The sequence below is a fragment of the Carassius auratus genome, unplaced genomic scaffold, assembly GCF_003368295.1.
Source record: "Carassius auratus strain Wakin unplaced genomic scaffold, ASM336829v1 scaf_tig00014308, whole genome shotgun sequence".
Classification (NCBI taxonomy): Eukaryota; Metazoa; Chordata; class Actinopteri; order Cypriniformes; family Cyprinidae; genus Carassius; species Carassius auratus.
Window position 1 is genome coordinate 860,667 of NW_020524488.1, and position 17,187 is coordinate 877,853.

Below are 17,187 nucleotides of genomic sequence, written 5' to 3' on the forward strand. Positions count from 1 at the left end.
GAAGATGAAACTCATGCAGTGATTGGAGAAATGTGAGTGGCCGCATGATGGCTCTCTGATTCCCACACACAGAAAATGCCATAAAAATAAGTGTGACAGCCTTTAAACAAACAAACACCTATATACATAAACACACACATATATATATATATATAGCTTGCATATGCCAACTCCAGGCACTATTTCATCAGAAGAAAATGGCAAAATAACACTTTGGCGAATCAAGCTGTTGCATAGTGAAATGTTTGTTGTTATGCAATTTTCATTAAATATGAACCGACTGAGACCCCACATATTCGTATAGAGCACAAAACAAATAAACAAACAATAATACTGGCTGACATGTTAAGACAGCAAACACAATACATTTTTTATGTGCCATTTAGAGGCAGATTCATCTGAAACGTTGTAGGAGCCAAATGTAATTTTTAACCTCTAAATGGCAGTGTGAAGAGGGAGAAATTGGTGTATGACATATGACATTTAAGCCTCTTATTATGGCATTTGATATGGGGTGAACAGGTGGCAGGAATACGTGGTTCTTATAGTATCGAAGATTCCTTGAGCTATGAATCCACATGTTTTTATTGTAAGCTGCATTTATTTAATTAAATGAACAAAGCAAGAAGCGGATTCCTTTGTGGACAATTACTTTATTTCCAGCTTAGGAGTAAAGAACATCTTATCACCTGTTCCTGGGCAGATAGGAAGCCATCACATGCCTACCTCCCTACTATGTAGTAGTCATAATATTCATAAAACAGTAGGCGAAAAGATGACTGACATCTTTACTATCCCATGAGGCCATGGGAAAGGGGTTGTGACTGGCAGTGAAGCGACACAACTGACAGCATAAGTCACACACATCCACACTACATAGAACATACCTTTTAACAGTCATAAAGCTTGTACTTGTAAAATGTAGTATACATATTCAGACAGTATACGATTTCGGACATACTTAAAGTCTTCAAAAGTGCTTGAGAATTTTCAGACATGAGTGTTTAGTTAGTGTCAGGATGAGGGGTTAACAATGGATCTCCAATTATTTAGCATACCAAGTCCCCACTTAAATCTGATATATTTTGACATTTATATCACACATGTATGAGTTTTCTGACATGGTAAACTTGCTCAGTTACTCACCTGGTACAGCACTACGCTTGCTATAATACAGAGCATTTGGGTACAAATCCTTTAAAACATTAGCCACGATAAAAAAGCTCAAAGACTGCTCAAAAACTGCTAAAATGGCAGTGCTCCTTCAGCAAATACATTTTTATCTCACATTTGCCTTTGTTAACACTGACAGACACAGACAAACGGAAACAGACATATTCATCAAGTTTCTTTTCAGAACAGGGAGTTATCCCTATCGGGTTCTTTTGGCATTGGTAGCTGCTTGGTATCGCTAATTGAACATGTGGAATCTGCGTTTACAATATCTAAGAAGTGGATTTCTGTTTTCTGGTGATTGTCAGCATTGGTCTGCTTCTGTCTGTGCAGTGAAATTGGCCTCTGAACGCTTCAAAGCACTAAGCTTTTAGTGCTACGCACCAGGCATTTCATTTTCAAACTGTGATACATACAACAATCGACACAATAAAACATCGCCAGGTTCCTTTTTTTCTTTTAGAAAATGTCACCACATGCACGTATCTTCAATGAGCCTGGGTTGCTAATAATTCTGCTTAGATTATTTGTGACAATTCTGTGTGCTGGTTTTTGCAATATCCTTAATTTTCCCGATAACATCTTTGTCAACAATATGCACTGCCAGAGGGGTAGTGAGAAAGGCAGAGGAAATGCTGTGGAAAAGTGGACTCTGTTATTTTCAGTGCTACCTAGGGGAATCGTAGCAGTCCGGCAGCAAGAGCAATGCAAGTGGGTAACCTGGTTTTCCTTAAGAGTGAAGCACGATGAGAATATTCCAGAGTGATGTCTTGCAAACACGCGCTGTCACTGTCATCCTGCGTTTCTCTTCCTCGATCTTTCAACCTCATTCGCTTCTGTCAATTTTCTCTCTCCTCTTATCTCGTTACTTCCTCCCTAGTTTCATTTTTCACCCTAATGTGCGTCTCATAAACCTGCCCTCCCTCTTCTCCCCCACATGCTCCCTCGCTCTTCCTCGTTCATAGATACGCAGATAAATTATGTTACACCTCCACAGTATGGCCTTGTGCTTTGTGTGGGCTACTGAAGCCATCACTTAACAGAGCAATATCACTTTCACACAGCCAATGCCAGGTGTTCTTCCTGATAATTGGAGAATCAGAAGCTTGGGTTTGCATGTACGACATCACAACCACAACATGGCATCACTGAGGGCAACAATGCTAAGCAACTCGGTAACACTTAGCAACTGCATCTAAAGAAAACCTTGAACCTCAAAAGCATTGGGTAGAAATGTGTCTGAATGCATTTTAAAGGTGTGCAGGCAACAACACAATCCATACCCGCTGCAGTGGGGTAAACATAAAAACACACATAAAGGCCTGAGATGGGTCAAGATGAGCGACTAGTCACAATTAATCCATTTTAACCCTCTATGGTACGGAGTTGCCATATGGCAACAATTAATTTTTACTCATTTCCTTGTTATTCTGAAAAAACTACAATATATTGCATTATGGGAATTAAAACGGTAGGCCTTAAGGTAGCCAATGATGTGTTGTTTTTAAGTGACATGACAACTGAATGTCCCTCCAACACTCCTTTTCCCACTGTCACCCTCACACAGAAGACACCTGTTGAAGTGCTCCAGAAATTGCTCTATTTACCTAATTTCTAAACATCTTTTCTCAAGGGGGATTTTTTGGTAAGTAAATTAGATATTTTCATTCACAAATCAATGCTGGCTAACATAGTTTTACTGTAAATTAAGAAAATGTCAAAGCTTCCATATGGCAACTCTCTACCACAGTGGAATTGCAGTAATGTATTTTCCCATTGGGATTTTTTATAGATTGTAGCATCAATAAAATTATCACAGTTATTTATTGATTTGAAGTGTTTATTGTTGTATAGTTGTATTTATGTATATAAAAAAAACAAAATTATGTCTTCTTTTCAGAAAATGCATGGAAAGGGCAATAGGAAGAGTACAGAGTTAGCTCTTCCATGTGATGAGAGTGAGGATGAATTAGCCTTCAGTGACTGGGAGGAGTTGGAGTTGAATGAGGCCAGTGAGGATGAAAGCAGTGAGGGAGAGTCTTCAGAGGCAGAAGTGTCTTTAGAGTCAGAAGCAGAAGTAAAGGAAGACTTCTAATACACAGCATGACAGGAACCTTACAAGGGAAACAAAGAAGAGGCCCAGTGGCCCCCAGTGTGCCTGATCAAGTCAGGTTGGACCAAACAAGCCACTGGCGTGTCATGGAGAAGAAAGGGAAGTGCAAATACCCTGGCTGCAAGGGAGTCATCCGCACGAAGTGTAGCAAATGTGACTTGCACCTCTGCATCACAGCTGAAAGGAACTGCTTTTTGCAATGCCATGAAATGTGACATGAGTTGGACTGAGACAGGTGAACATGGATGGACTGGGAAAATACACACTTTACTTCATGGAGCCGCCTATCGTAACACTTGTATTTTTGAAGTTCTTATGTTTTCATGTTCTATATGGTATTAGTGCTTGTTCCAAGCTACCATTTATTTACTCAACTTGTATAAAATACTCTCAGAAAGCCTTGTTTTTGTTGTTGGAAAGTTTCTGGATGTAAAACAATAAAAAGCTGATGAATTTAATATGCACTTATGGTAGAAAAACGCATTTTTTGTCCATTTGCCAAAAGTCATAGCAAAGATGGGTGTTTTGTGACAGAAATAATGTATTTCAAATAAATGCAGTTATTTTGAAGCCTATCAAAGAATCCTACAACATTTATCAAGGTTTCGGCAAAATATTAAGCAGTTTAGCAATATCCACAGACATATTAAACTTTTACTATTTTATCATTGATAATAATAAATATTGGACACCCAATCAGCATATTAGAAGGATTTCTGGAAGAACGTGAAATTGAAGACAGGAATAATGGCTGCTGAAAATGTAGCTTTGCCATCACAGCAATCAGTTATATTTTACAATATATTTAAAAAAGAAAACAATACAATTTTAAATTGTAATAGTATTTCACAATAGTATATTAATGTTTAATCATTTTTTTAAGCTCTTTAAACCAGCCAGCCATTTGAATGTAAACCAGCCTAATTATAAAGGGCTTAAGATCTAATAGTCTAGATAACCCTGATTATGAAAATATGTATTTTTTTTTCCCCTGCATATAAATATTTTGTATTTATCTGTGATACTGTATGTCTTTCATAACCATCCTGAGCCAGGTTCAGATAAGGAAGCAAACAGGAGACAGCAGTTCCTTTGGCTTGTTTATGGCCAGCAATTCCCAGAGATAGACCTACCTGGAGAAGAGTGAAGGTCATCACCTCTGATTCCAGTTATGTAAGATAAACAGAAATACACAGTGGCGATGTGCAGGGAAAATAACAGAGCACAAACAAGGACTATCAGAGAAAGACAAAATGGGTAGTAGATAACAAAGCGAGGAGAATGAAATGGAAAGAGAGGAGGAGTTGATATATCCACAAGAATGTCAGAGTTTTGAAAGGGAGAATACAAATGCTGTTTTATAACAAAGTTCGGGAGGAACAGTCGCAGTTCATTAACCTGATTAACACAAGTGGAGACCAATCAGTAATCAACTCATGACAAGGTATAAATGACAGCAGAACCTATCTCTGTTCATTGACCGTTTTCAGCATCCCGGTTCGCGCTGTCTGTCTTCTCATCACAGACCCGATTTTCCTTCCAGCAAGGAGATCCATACCGGGGATTTTTTCAGAAATGCTACTTTTTCTGACACCCATGATCATTAAACACGGCAGTTGAGCACCATCAAACGTCATCGCGACAGTTGCTCTTCTCGCCAAGCCACACGTCGTGGCCAATAGACCGTGCAAGCCGAGCTTACCTCGCTCGACACCACGCTCGATCCGATCAAGACCGGGCTCTCTTTGAGCGCTGGAATCGCAGCTCCAGCAGGCACCCAACCAGCCCGCTCCTCAGTTCCTACTGCAGCAGCAGCAGGCCTCTCTCACTTCCCGCCGCGGCTCAGCCCTTCACCGCGGCTTTTCCGGCCGAGGCGCAGTTTGAGGCCGCCTCCTCTAGCGGCACAGACCGTGCATCATAAATTAATACATTTTCAGGTGAAGACGCTAAATACAGGTTTTCGGCTAGAAAGTAGTGCGGGAGCCGCGTGGAGATTCGATCACATACGCATGTGGAATTTCAGATCCAAATTGAGTCTCGGATGCGTACAAATATTTACACTTCCACGATTAGACCGTGGGCGAACGCCCGACCGGATGTGATGTATCCTAATCAGATCTATCGGTGCGAGGTCAGAATTACCTATATCTTGTTAACTATTATTAAATGTATTTAAATTATAAATATTAGAAATATAAAGGAAAATAATATATTACAATATATCACAATAATCGTAAGGGGGACCCTGTTAATTTTTACAAGCAGCATCTGAAAACATATTTTCTCTCTGTTATCTCGGTCAGTGTCATGTACTTGTCGAGGTACGGCCACGGCGACTCACTCCTCGGGATTAACTGTTCTCCGACCTCATCCTATGCCATAATTTCATCAAATAATTTTTTGCGTGACTGGCCAAGGAGTGGTACCATCCGGAGCAGAAGGTGGCGGTAATGCATCATAAAGATGATTGGTTGCTATCCACCTTAAACGCGAACAAGAGCGTCACTACTGATCCAGGATCAGCGATATTAGCAGTTGTATTTCCCGATTTGAGTTTGAGCTTCAGAAATGCTTGCGAAATGTAGCTTGTGTGGAAGCTACCGCACTACTTGGTAAAAGTAGCTTCGCTACTAAAAAGCTATTCGATTCAGAAAGTAGCGAAGCTACGACCAAGCTACTGAGAAATGTAGTCAAACTAGCTTCGCTGCTTGTAGCGACGCTACTGCCCAACACTGATTATTAATTTTACCATGTTGAACACGTCAAGGTAACAGTTGCTGCACGACCAGTATGCGACAATCGTTTCCAAATGCCGTGTGCTGTGGAAAGGAGGCTTAAAGTTGTTAAATGAGGCTATGACGTAGTCATCATCCACACGGAAATGTCCAAAGATATTACCTGCCTTACCGTGCACGTTTAAACCTCACTGAGGTTTTACAGACAAGTTTCATTCAATTATTCTGGCAGGACCAATTTATTTAGGGGCATATTTCACCATCTACTGGCGTGATCACTACCCTCGTTTTGCCGCAGGACAGCAGTGTGAGTAAAATTCTGTTGTCTTTCTAGGACTGTAATATGAAAAGCATGCAAGTAAATATCTTTAGAATTGCTTGGAAGTGAATAGCACATAACTGCAATTAATGTTATTGCCATAATCATGTCTTGGTATGTTTTACAGACATAATGATATTCATTGTATAATGACATTCATAGTTTTCAGAAGCCTCTGTTTCCACAGTCTATACTACAACGTGAAACCAGTGTTCCAAATGTATCCATTAGGACTAGTGACGTGTCGTCCATGAACGAATCGTTCTTTTGAACAAATCTTTTAGCTGAACGAATCTTTTAGGTGAACGAATCGCTCATGTTATCCACTGACTCATATTTCTCGTTCAATGAAGTTTCTCCCTCCATAGCAGCGCGGCGCTATAAGCAGCGCATGCGCAGCTCAGTGAACCGGGTAACAACCATTTCATCCTGTCAAAGACTTACTCAACCTCGAGCCGATAGCCTTCGAGTATGAGGTGACAGAGTATGTGATTCGTTGAATGTAGTAACGAATACGCCCTTCAATGAACGAGTTTCATATGAGTCTGAACTAGATCTAGAGATCTTATCGTTCGTGAGTGAAATTACTGAACTGGCACACATGTCATTCGTGAACGAACTGAATGAACGGATACATGTCGTTCGTGAATGAAAATGAACTGGCACATAGCTTACCTTGTTCGTGAACGAAATTAGAGTAAACAGGGTTAGTCTGCTACTTAGCATGTCAATCTCGAAAATGCAAAGCGCAGTTATAGGTACAGTACTGTGCACATACGCTCGTTTTGATATTTAGCAACTCCACGTTTAATCCATAGACCGTAAAAGAAAGGTTTAATCCCCGATTTATGGATGTGAATTTATAATATACAAACTGTTTGACCAAACAATTAAAATGCTAATTAGGCAAGAAACCTTGTGCTTTGTTCATCTGAACAACTCAATTAGACTTTATATATTGAATGCGATTACACACACATTTTAATAAAGCCAGATCAGCTTTTGTAACAAGTGAACGCGTTCGTTGACTTAAGACATAATACACTCTTTTTTTTTTTTTCCGCCTGGTGGCACATTTTGCGTAAAACGAAGAAATCATCACTGGACGAATCTGAATGAATCATTTTGGTGAATGAACTGAAAATGAACGAATCTCTAGAAAGAATCATAATTTCCACCACTAATTAGTGCTGCAACGACGCGTCGACATCATCGTTTACGTCGACTACAAAATACATTGACGCGTGTGAAATGCGTGAACGCGTCACACTGTTTACATCTCGCATAATGGCATACTGCGAATAATAGAATGCAACTTTCTTCACAAACCGAGACCACTGTTATTAAAAGTATGAGAATACTTTAAACAGAGGACAAATAAAATGGCTCTTTGTTCCCTTTGCAAAACCGATATGGTGTACCACGGCAGCACAACTGCGATGAGCGAGCACCTCAGAGAAAACATCTAGGCGCTCTCCGGTGTCTCCATGCAGTTTAACTGGTTACCCTGTGATCTGGTGACCAACTTCCTGGTTCAGGTCTGATATTCTTGCGCTGCGGCATTCTGAAAAGTTGAGATATTTTCAACTCGATGCGGTGCGGACGCGCTGAAAAAAAAAAAAAAAAAAAAAAAAAATAAATAAATAAAAAAAAATAAATAAAAATAAAATAAAATAAATATATATATTATACATATATTATATGCTCTGTTTTCCCCCGCATGTCCAGCGAGCACAAGTTTGTCACCAGACGCAGTAAATATTTATTCGTTTCCACTGCCCGTCCAGCGAGCACCAGTCTCTCAGCGGACGCAGTCAATATTTATCCGTTTCCACTGTCCGTCCAGCGAGCACCAGTCTCTCAGCGGACGCAGTAAATATTCATTCGTTTTCACTGCCCGTCCAGCGAGCACCAGTCTCTCAGCGGACGCAGCAAATATTTATTCGTTTCCACTGCCCGTCCAGCGAGCACCAGTCTCTCAGCGGACGCAGCAAATATTTATTCGTTTCCACTGCCCGTCCAGCGAGCACCAGTCTCTCAGCGGACGCAGCAAATATTTATTCGTTTCCACTGCCCGTCCAGCGAGCTCCAGTCTCTCAGCGGACGCAGCAAATATTTATTCGTTTCCACTGCCCGTCCAGCGAGCACCAGTCTCTCAGCGGACGCAGCAAATATTTATTCGTTTCCACTGCCCGTCCAGCGAGCACCAGTCTCTCAGCGGACGCAGCAAATATTTATTCGTTTCCACTGCCCGTCCAGCGAGCACCAGTCTCTCAGCGGACGCAGCAAATATTTATTCGTTTCCACTGTCCGTCCAGCGAGCAACAGTCTCTCAGCGGACGCAGCAAATATTTATTGGTTTCCACTGCCCGTCCAGCGAGCACCAGTCTCTCAGCGGACGCAGTAAATATTTATTCGTTTCCACTGTCCGTCCAGCGAGCACCAGTCTCTCAGCGGACGCAGCAAATATTTATTCGTTTCCACTGCCCGTCCAGCGAGCACCAGTCTCTCAGCGGACGCAGTAAATATTTATTCGTTTGCACTGTCCGTCCAGCGAGCACCAGTCTCTCAGCGGACGCAGTAAATATTGATCCGTTTCCACTGCCCGTCCAGCGAGCACCAGTCTCTCAGCGGACGCAGTACATATTTATCCGTTTCCACTGTCCGTCCAGCGAGCACCAGTCTCTCAGCGGACGCAGCAAATATTTATTTGTTTCCACTGTCCGTCCAGCGAGCACCAGTCTCTCAGCGGACGCAGTAAATATTGATCCGTTTCCACTGCCCGTCCAGCGAGCACCAGTCTCTCAGCGGACGCAGTAAATATTATCCGTTTCGACTGCCCGTCCAGCGAGCACCAGTCTCTCAGCGGACGCAGCAAATATTTATTCGTTTCCACTGTCCGTCCAGCGAGCACCAGTCTCTCAGCGGACGCAGTAAATATTTATTTGTTTCCACTGTCCGTCCAGCGAGCACAAATCTCTCAGCGGACGCAGTAAATATCTATTTTCACTATTATTTTTCTTTCCTCTGTCTGTCCAGCTAGCCTCAGTCTCCCAGCGGACGCAGAAAATACCCATGTCTCTATCAGTCCGCGAGCACTAGTCTCACAGCGGACTCAATAACATCTATTTTTCCTCTGTTTGTCCAGTGGGCCTCAGTCTCCTAGCCTGGTAATACCAGACTCTGTCTACGAAGCAAAGTGAAGTAGCAGAGTCTGCAATGGCATAATAGAGAAGTGTTTTCTCTCTCGCTAGGGGGCACTTGTCTGAAGTTTAAAATCATTGGTTACCCGTAAGCCAATCAGATACGTTTAGTTATGACGTATGTCATGCGCCTGTACAGCCGCATCGAAGCACAGACATCATGCATCGAACTCAAATCTATGATTGAACTTCCACTGTAAATCTGTTGTTAAACACTCTTCTTGTTCTGGCTTCAGTTTGAAAAAGAGTTGAATGTTCTCCATAACAAAGCGAATTGCATCCCGTGTCTCGTTTCCCATTTCCGCGGTCGTTTCAGTTTTCGATTTCTCTAACCTACAATTTAAAACTCTGTGCTTAGCATCTACGTCACGGCTCTCAGCCCGCCCTCTGCTCGTTGATTGGCCCGGCTGTTTCCAGACCGGTGGCAAACCGAAAGCTCTGACGCTGTATCAGACTGAGTACAGAAGCGTTATAAAATTGAGCGGAAGTAGGAAGTCTGTCGTAGTCAGGCTATCAGTCTCCCAGCGGACACCGTAAATACCTATTTTTCCTCTGCCTGTCCAGCGAGCACTAGTCTCTCAGCGGACGCAGTATGCATCCATCTCTTCCTGTTCTTCGTCCAGCAAGCCCAGTCTTCCAGCGGACGCAGGGACATAATTCGTCTCCCATATCTGTCCAGCGAGCCTCAGTCTCCCAGCGGATGCAGTAATATCTATTAGTTTCCCCTGCCTGTCCAGCGAGCACTAGTCTCCCAGCGGACACAGAAATATCTATTGGTGTCCCATGTCTGTCCAGCGAGCGCTAGTCTCTCAGCGGACGCAGTAAATACCTATTCATTTCCTCTACCCGTCCAGCGAGCCTCAGTCTCCCAGTGGACGCAGGAATATAATTTGTTTCCTCTATCTGTCCAGCGAGCCTCAGCCTCCCAGAGGACACATTACGCATCTAGTCAATATATCATTACACCTCGCAGGCAGACGGTGGAGCTTGTCTTCCCGACATCGTAACCGCTTCTTCCTCAACTATTAACCAACAGGACCTGCCTGCTCCTCTACTTCTGCCAGAGGCATTGCGAGATCTCCTGGTCAACGACCATACTTCTAAAAACGTCAGCCCGCCAAATCTCTGCGTTTTGGGGGGTTCGTAGTCCGGCGGCTGTCCTTTTGCTCTCTTGTTTTTGGGGGAGTACTCTGGGTTCGGGCCACATCCCGAGCTCGGAGCCCTCCACCCGGACAGCACGCCAAATACGCATAAACTTACGGTATTAATATACGTAGATGTGAACTCGTGAAATGCTGTTTTATAACAAAGTTCGGGAGGAACAGTCGCAGTTCATTAACCTGATTAACACAAGTGGAGACCAATCAGTAATCAACTCATGACAAGGTATAAATGACAGCAGAACCTATCTCTGTTCATTGACCGTTTTCAGCATCCCTCCTCCACCCCATTTCTCCTCACTTATAGATCCATCTACTCTTACCACAACCGGGGGGAGTACTCTGGGTTCGGGCCACATCCCGAGCTCGGAGCCCTCCACCCGGACAGCACGCCAAATACGCATAAACTTACGGTATTAATATACGTAGATGTGAACTCGTGAAAGGGCATCAGTCTGTCCACCCAACCACATCCAGAGGTCATTCTAAAGTACTCTGAATATCCTTTGATGGGTCCTACGTGATAAATATCTGCCTACAAAGTAACAGCATGGCGGAGGAACATTTGGTCAGGGTTCAATCAGATGACTGTAACCTTGCTATTGACCTGCATTCAGAGTGTGTGGACACAGCATTATCGTGACACGGCGATGAATGCAAATTGCGGGAATAGCATATGGATGGGGGCAGGATGGAGATGTCATCTTTGAAAAATCACTCATCTGTTAGACTCTGATATGTTCAAGTACTCACAAATGAGAAGAAACGGCTTGCTGCCAAGCAGCCGGGCCTTTGGCAATCCGACAATCAATCAGTTTTGTCAAAAAGGATTCAAACTGCACAAAAAACTGCCTAACTCTTGACCAGAAGACTATTTCTGCAGGGCTGACTGGGCCAGTTCAGCTTTTTACTTACCCTGCATACATTTTCTCTGGCTTGGTCACAAATAAGTACAGTAAGTACTGTATGTAGTCAGAAAATAAACAATTGAAATAAACATTTATTATTGCTTATTACCTAATTTTAAAAATAGTAATTCTCTTTGTGATATTCCAATATTTACTCAATTGCACCACAGATTAAAAACAATAGCCATTTTTTCAGATTGTTTCTGAGTTTTTCTTATGGATTTAGAAGTCTTCAGGAGGATTTGTAATCTGTCCTAGGTTTAGGAGCTACTTCTAGCAATAAAATGCTTTGTGAAATACAATTAGATAAAAAAATGTACTAGCGCTAAATTTTAAGAGTTGCTCTTAAATTTCTACATTGGGAGAAACTTTTAGCCAAAATATTTTTTTTCCCCATATCATTACAGATGCATTCAAGGGGTAAATTTGACTGCAGTACTTTTACAGATCAGCAGGGGTCACAAGTCATTCTTGGCATTTATTTAAAAAAAAAATCTCATCTTTGTTTTAATCATTTAATCATATAATCAGATTTTATGATCAGACATTTAATCAGATAATGTTACCTTGGTGGCTTTTTTTTCAATTAGATTATTTTGACAACAATGTTCAATACACAACAATAGTTAAAAATGTTTTCAACAACAACAATCTGATAAGGTAAGTAACAGTTATATCGACTGGCTAGAAATACTCTAACATTTTGGTTGAGTTTGGCATTTCTTTTTAGTTTGTCACTTACAAACTGTTTATGAATCTGGACTGGGTTAGAATCACACAGTGCCAGACTATCATAGACAAGATAGCAAGAGAAGCCCTGATAACTATAAAAAGCATCTGAATACTTATTGCCAATTAATGCTCTGCACTTATAAACAAACTGTGTCTTTAAACAACCAGAGGATGTCTGTGATTCATGCAACAGCCAAAAAACTCTTGAAACCTGAAAAGAAGATCAAAAGGAACATTTTGCCATCTGTTCTGTACTGAGGGACCTCAGGCTGTTTAAAATAATAATAATAAAAAAAGGAACATGAACAAAAAACAGGAAGAAGCTACTGAATTCTCTGACAGCTTTGTGAGATCTGTCAAAAGTCTGAAGGTTGGAGAAAAAGCAACAAATCACCTTGGGCTCACAACTCATTCTATGTTTTGATCTCGCCGTATCTCTTTGGCTCTCATATCGGACTAAATGACCTGCCTGGGCGTTCATTAATATTCCATCCTAATGGAGAGCTGCTTGTGAGTTGCTATGGCCCACAAGCAAAAAAATTGCCAGGCTGGAAGTACCTTTCATAAACGTCTCCCTAAATTATGCACGGGAGGTATGAAAGAACAGGAGAAAATAATGAAATCATACCAGTTTGGCCATGAATCATGATTATCTGTCCACAGGGTGCTGAAGCGCTTGGTAAGTGTATTACAAGTGTGCAGGCTGAAGTGCTTAGCTCTGTATTTTTCATGGCTCAGTGAACTGAATACCACTGGGAAAGATCTTAAATGAGAAACGCTCCACTTTTAATGAAATCACTTTTAATTTGATACAACTTGAAATCACCTTTGGTTCAAAACATAATTATAAGTGATCCCTTCAATCAAAATGCATTATTTTTTTTCAGGTGGGTAACAACTAATTAACCTGTTTGAAGTACAAAATAATGAAGCATGAAATAAAAATAAATTCAATTACTGCAAGTCCAAAGCTATTTTCCTCACAAGACTTCACTCAAAAATTGCTATGAGATGTGACACATTTACAGTCAATCAGAAGATATTTCTTTAAAGACTCACTGTGGTTAAAAATCAAGTTTTTAATGTTGTTTACGTGTCTGTATGGTGTTTTTCATATGCTTTAAGACAATCCTCGTGCAAATTCATCAGACAACCTCACAGCTTTTCTCCTTAAAATGCCAGTGTGTCAAAAACAGTCTCAAAACTGAGGTATGAAACAGCCCTCTTCCTACTGCAACAAACATATAATCAATCCTGTCAACTTACAGTTAGGAGCAGATAGTCCGAGCTGGTCTGATTGGGTGTAGGTGGGGACTAATTTGCATATTCATGGTTATGTGTATACTAAATGTAACCCTGGACCACAAAACCAGTATTTAGTCGCTGGGGTACATTTGTAGCAATAGCCAAAAAAATAAAAATTGTATGGGTCAAAATTATCAGTTTTTCTTTTATGCCAAACATCATTAGCGTATTAAGTAAAGATCATGTTCCAAGAAGATATTTTGTAAATTTCCTACAATAAATATATTTAAAAAATAATTTTTCATTAGTAATATGCATTGCTAAGAATTTATTTATTTACTTCTAAGGCAATTTTCTCAGAATTGTGACTTTTTTTTTTTGTACCCTCAGATGCCAGATTTTCAAATAGTTGTATCTCGGCCAAATATTGTCAGATCCTAATAAACCATACATCAGTGGAAAGCTGAAGCTATTTATTCAACTTTCAGATGATTGAGAATTGTATTTGCTTTAGTTGAAGCCAGCAGTTTGCATTATTTTAACTTATGTTTTAAATAATCATGTTTAACAGTGGAAGCCCCTTCATTAACCATGATGCTTTAAAGAAAATTTCATAAATAAGAGTCACAGCTAGCATACTGTGGCAAATGAGCCCTGAGCTCTGGCCACTCCAACAAAACACCACAAATAATGTAATAAAATTGGTCTGCCCAAAAAAAAAAAAGAAGAAAAAAAAAAAAAATATATACATATATATATATATATATATATATATATATATATATATATATATATATATATATATATATATATATATATATATATATATATATATATATATATATATAAAGGGGCTGACCAATTTATATATATATTATTGTATCTTTAGAATTTTTGCTATCAGATGTCGAATAGGCATTTAAAAATGTCTTTAAGATGTTTATGATTTAGAATGCATGCAAAACTGAGATCTTAGAGAAGTCTATCAGATGTTTGTACATAACTGATGCTTTCCAGATTAAGAGATAGATTAAGCTACAGTATCTGGGTTAACACAGAAATGAATACTTTTAGTCAGCAATGACACACGGAATTGATCAAAAGTCATAGTTAAGATCGTTGTTTTGTTACACAAATAATGTATTTCAAATAAATTCAGTTATTTTGAAGTTTATCAAAGAATCCTAAAACATTTATCAAGGTTTCCACACGATATTAAGCAGTTTAGCAATATCCACAAACATATTAAACTGTTTTTAGCATTGATATTTATTTAATTATTATATTATTATTTTTAATCTCTACAGGAAAAATTAATTATACTTTGTTAATTAATGTTAATTATACTTATAGTATGTTCCACTCTATAGAGACGACAAAATGTATTATCACTCGTTGCTTGTCATGGTCGTGTCTGGTTAGCACTCAATCTGATGCTGTTTTATTATCAAAGGAATACAACAGAAGACAATCAAGAACTTCCTATGGGACTGTAGCTGCACTTTTAGACATTCAGACTTACAAAGATTAAAAATTAATGCAAGATGAAAGCCACAAATTTCCTAGCTTGTCTAAAACATGCAGCTCAAAATGTGGCTAGCTTTTTGTTGTTATTTAGCTCAATACTAAATTACACCACTTGTATAAACAAGAGGAGGTAAAGGACTTCACAGTCAGGTCTAAGTGTCTTTCTAGAGGAGACAAGGGTGGCAAGGCTAATCTCTTGCCACTTACAAATTACCCTCTTCAGCCTTTTGCTTTTTCTCCACCAAACTGATCCTTACCTTACACACTTCCTGACCTGCCACAGATGGCTATTTTCTTAAGGGTGGATAAAAAATAAAGGAAATGCAAAGTATAGCGGACAAAACAGTGTATCTTTTTTTTTTTTTTTTTTTACAGCTCTGACAAAAGCCAGTTCAAAACAGCATAAATCATAATTACATGTTGCAAAAATGTGCAACGTGAGAAGTGCTTTGTGACTGGGAATAGCTGAGAGGCTAACATGATTCACCTACCAACGTCAGACCCTGAAATTAGCTCCTGTAGACAGTCTCCTACCAGGAAAAAAGGTGGTGCTGCTAATTAAGTGCACAATAATCAAGTCAAAAGTCAGAACAGAAAGAGGAAAAATGAAAAGATATGGGGCAGTCCACTGTTATTTACCACTTCTTTCATTCTTTCTTTAGTAGCTATTTCCTTTCAATTACTTTTTAAAACATGTCATGTAGTCATCACTTTTCAACATGCAATGTAACTGGGAAAACAATGCCTGTCAGGAGTGGAAATCGATGTTTTCAAAAACAAAGTTTGTTTTGTGGCATAATCAACACAGTGTGCATAGTCTTGTTTTGTTAAATTGCAAATGAGTTCAGCAGACCAATGCAGAGATCAGAGAGAACTTATATAAAAAATATATATATTATTACAGAAATCATTACACACTTGCAGAATAAAAATGTATCAGACAGCATCTTTTGACTGTACCATCACTCCACGCTAAGACATTACCATACTCCATACAGGATACACTATATATATATATATATATATATATATATATATATATATATATATATATATATATATATATATATATATATATATATATATTTTTTTTTTTTTTTTTTTTGTTAAACTGACAGTTAGTTTTCAGAACTTCAAAATACAGTGATAATGTTTCTGATATTACAAGATTTTGGTGACTTCATTACAGTTTATAACTTTATATGCCATTAAATAAATTATTTAATATTAATATGTAAATACATCACTAAAATAACCCAATAATCACAAGGAATGCCCTCCCTAAACATATTACAAGATTAAAAAAATGTACTATGTTTTTCTCAAATATAAAACTTTCACAATTAATATTGTTTTAACCTCTAGTCTTTAACTGGAGCATTTTAGCATTCTTGGTACACTGAAATTTAAATATGAATGTAAATAAACACGAATAAACTGTTGTGTGTATAAAAAATTAAGCTCTATTAGTTCTGAGTATGTCATTCCTGTTTAGCAAAGCTAAATATTACATTTCTTATCCAATTATGAGCGAGTACTCTTTAAAAGCGTTTCAGCACCTGGAGCTGTCCAGTACATCATTACAAATGAATGTCTGCTAAACCACATTACACACGACCCACACATGACTAAAAAAAATGTTTTTAACCGTGTTTCATCACTTTTCAACAACAGTCCTTTAAGAATTAAAGGCTGTCAGTCTTGAACAAATCAACGCTTTGAAACAATTACATCGTTTATCACAGTATCACTCGCCACATCAGCTCACTATAATGCGGTTGTGCAGGGACTGTCGTCTCATTACACAACACAGCGAACCTGCTGATGATTCTAATGATATATTCCTTCATGGCTAAAGTTTTCTATTTTCCCAGCGTTTCCGACATATATAAATTGTAGCGTATCATAAGCTTAACCCTTCCTTCGATTAATGACAAAACTGAGCGTTGGAATGTCATCTTGAACAGCATCCTTCATGCACTGCTGCTCCACAGTAAGGAAAAAGTTATTTATAGTGTTGTACGGGACAAACATAATCCACCGTTCTCCCTATAGACTGGTTATTTATTATA

The 17,187-nt window shown here is 39.3% G+C and overlaps 1 protein-coding gene across 2 annotated transcripts in view; it reads right to left on the minus strand.

Moving 5' to 3' along the window:
* LOC113074334 (TANK-binding kinase 1-binding protein 1-like) overlaps positions 1-17,187 on the minus strand; it is a 49,911-nt gene that overhangs the window by 32,094 nt on the left and 630 nt on the right. The window lies entirely within an intron of this gene.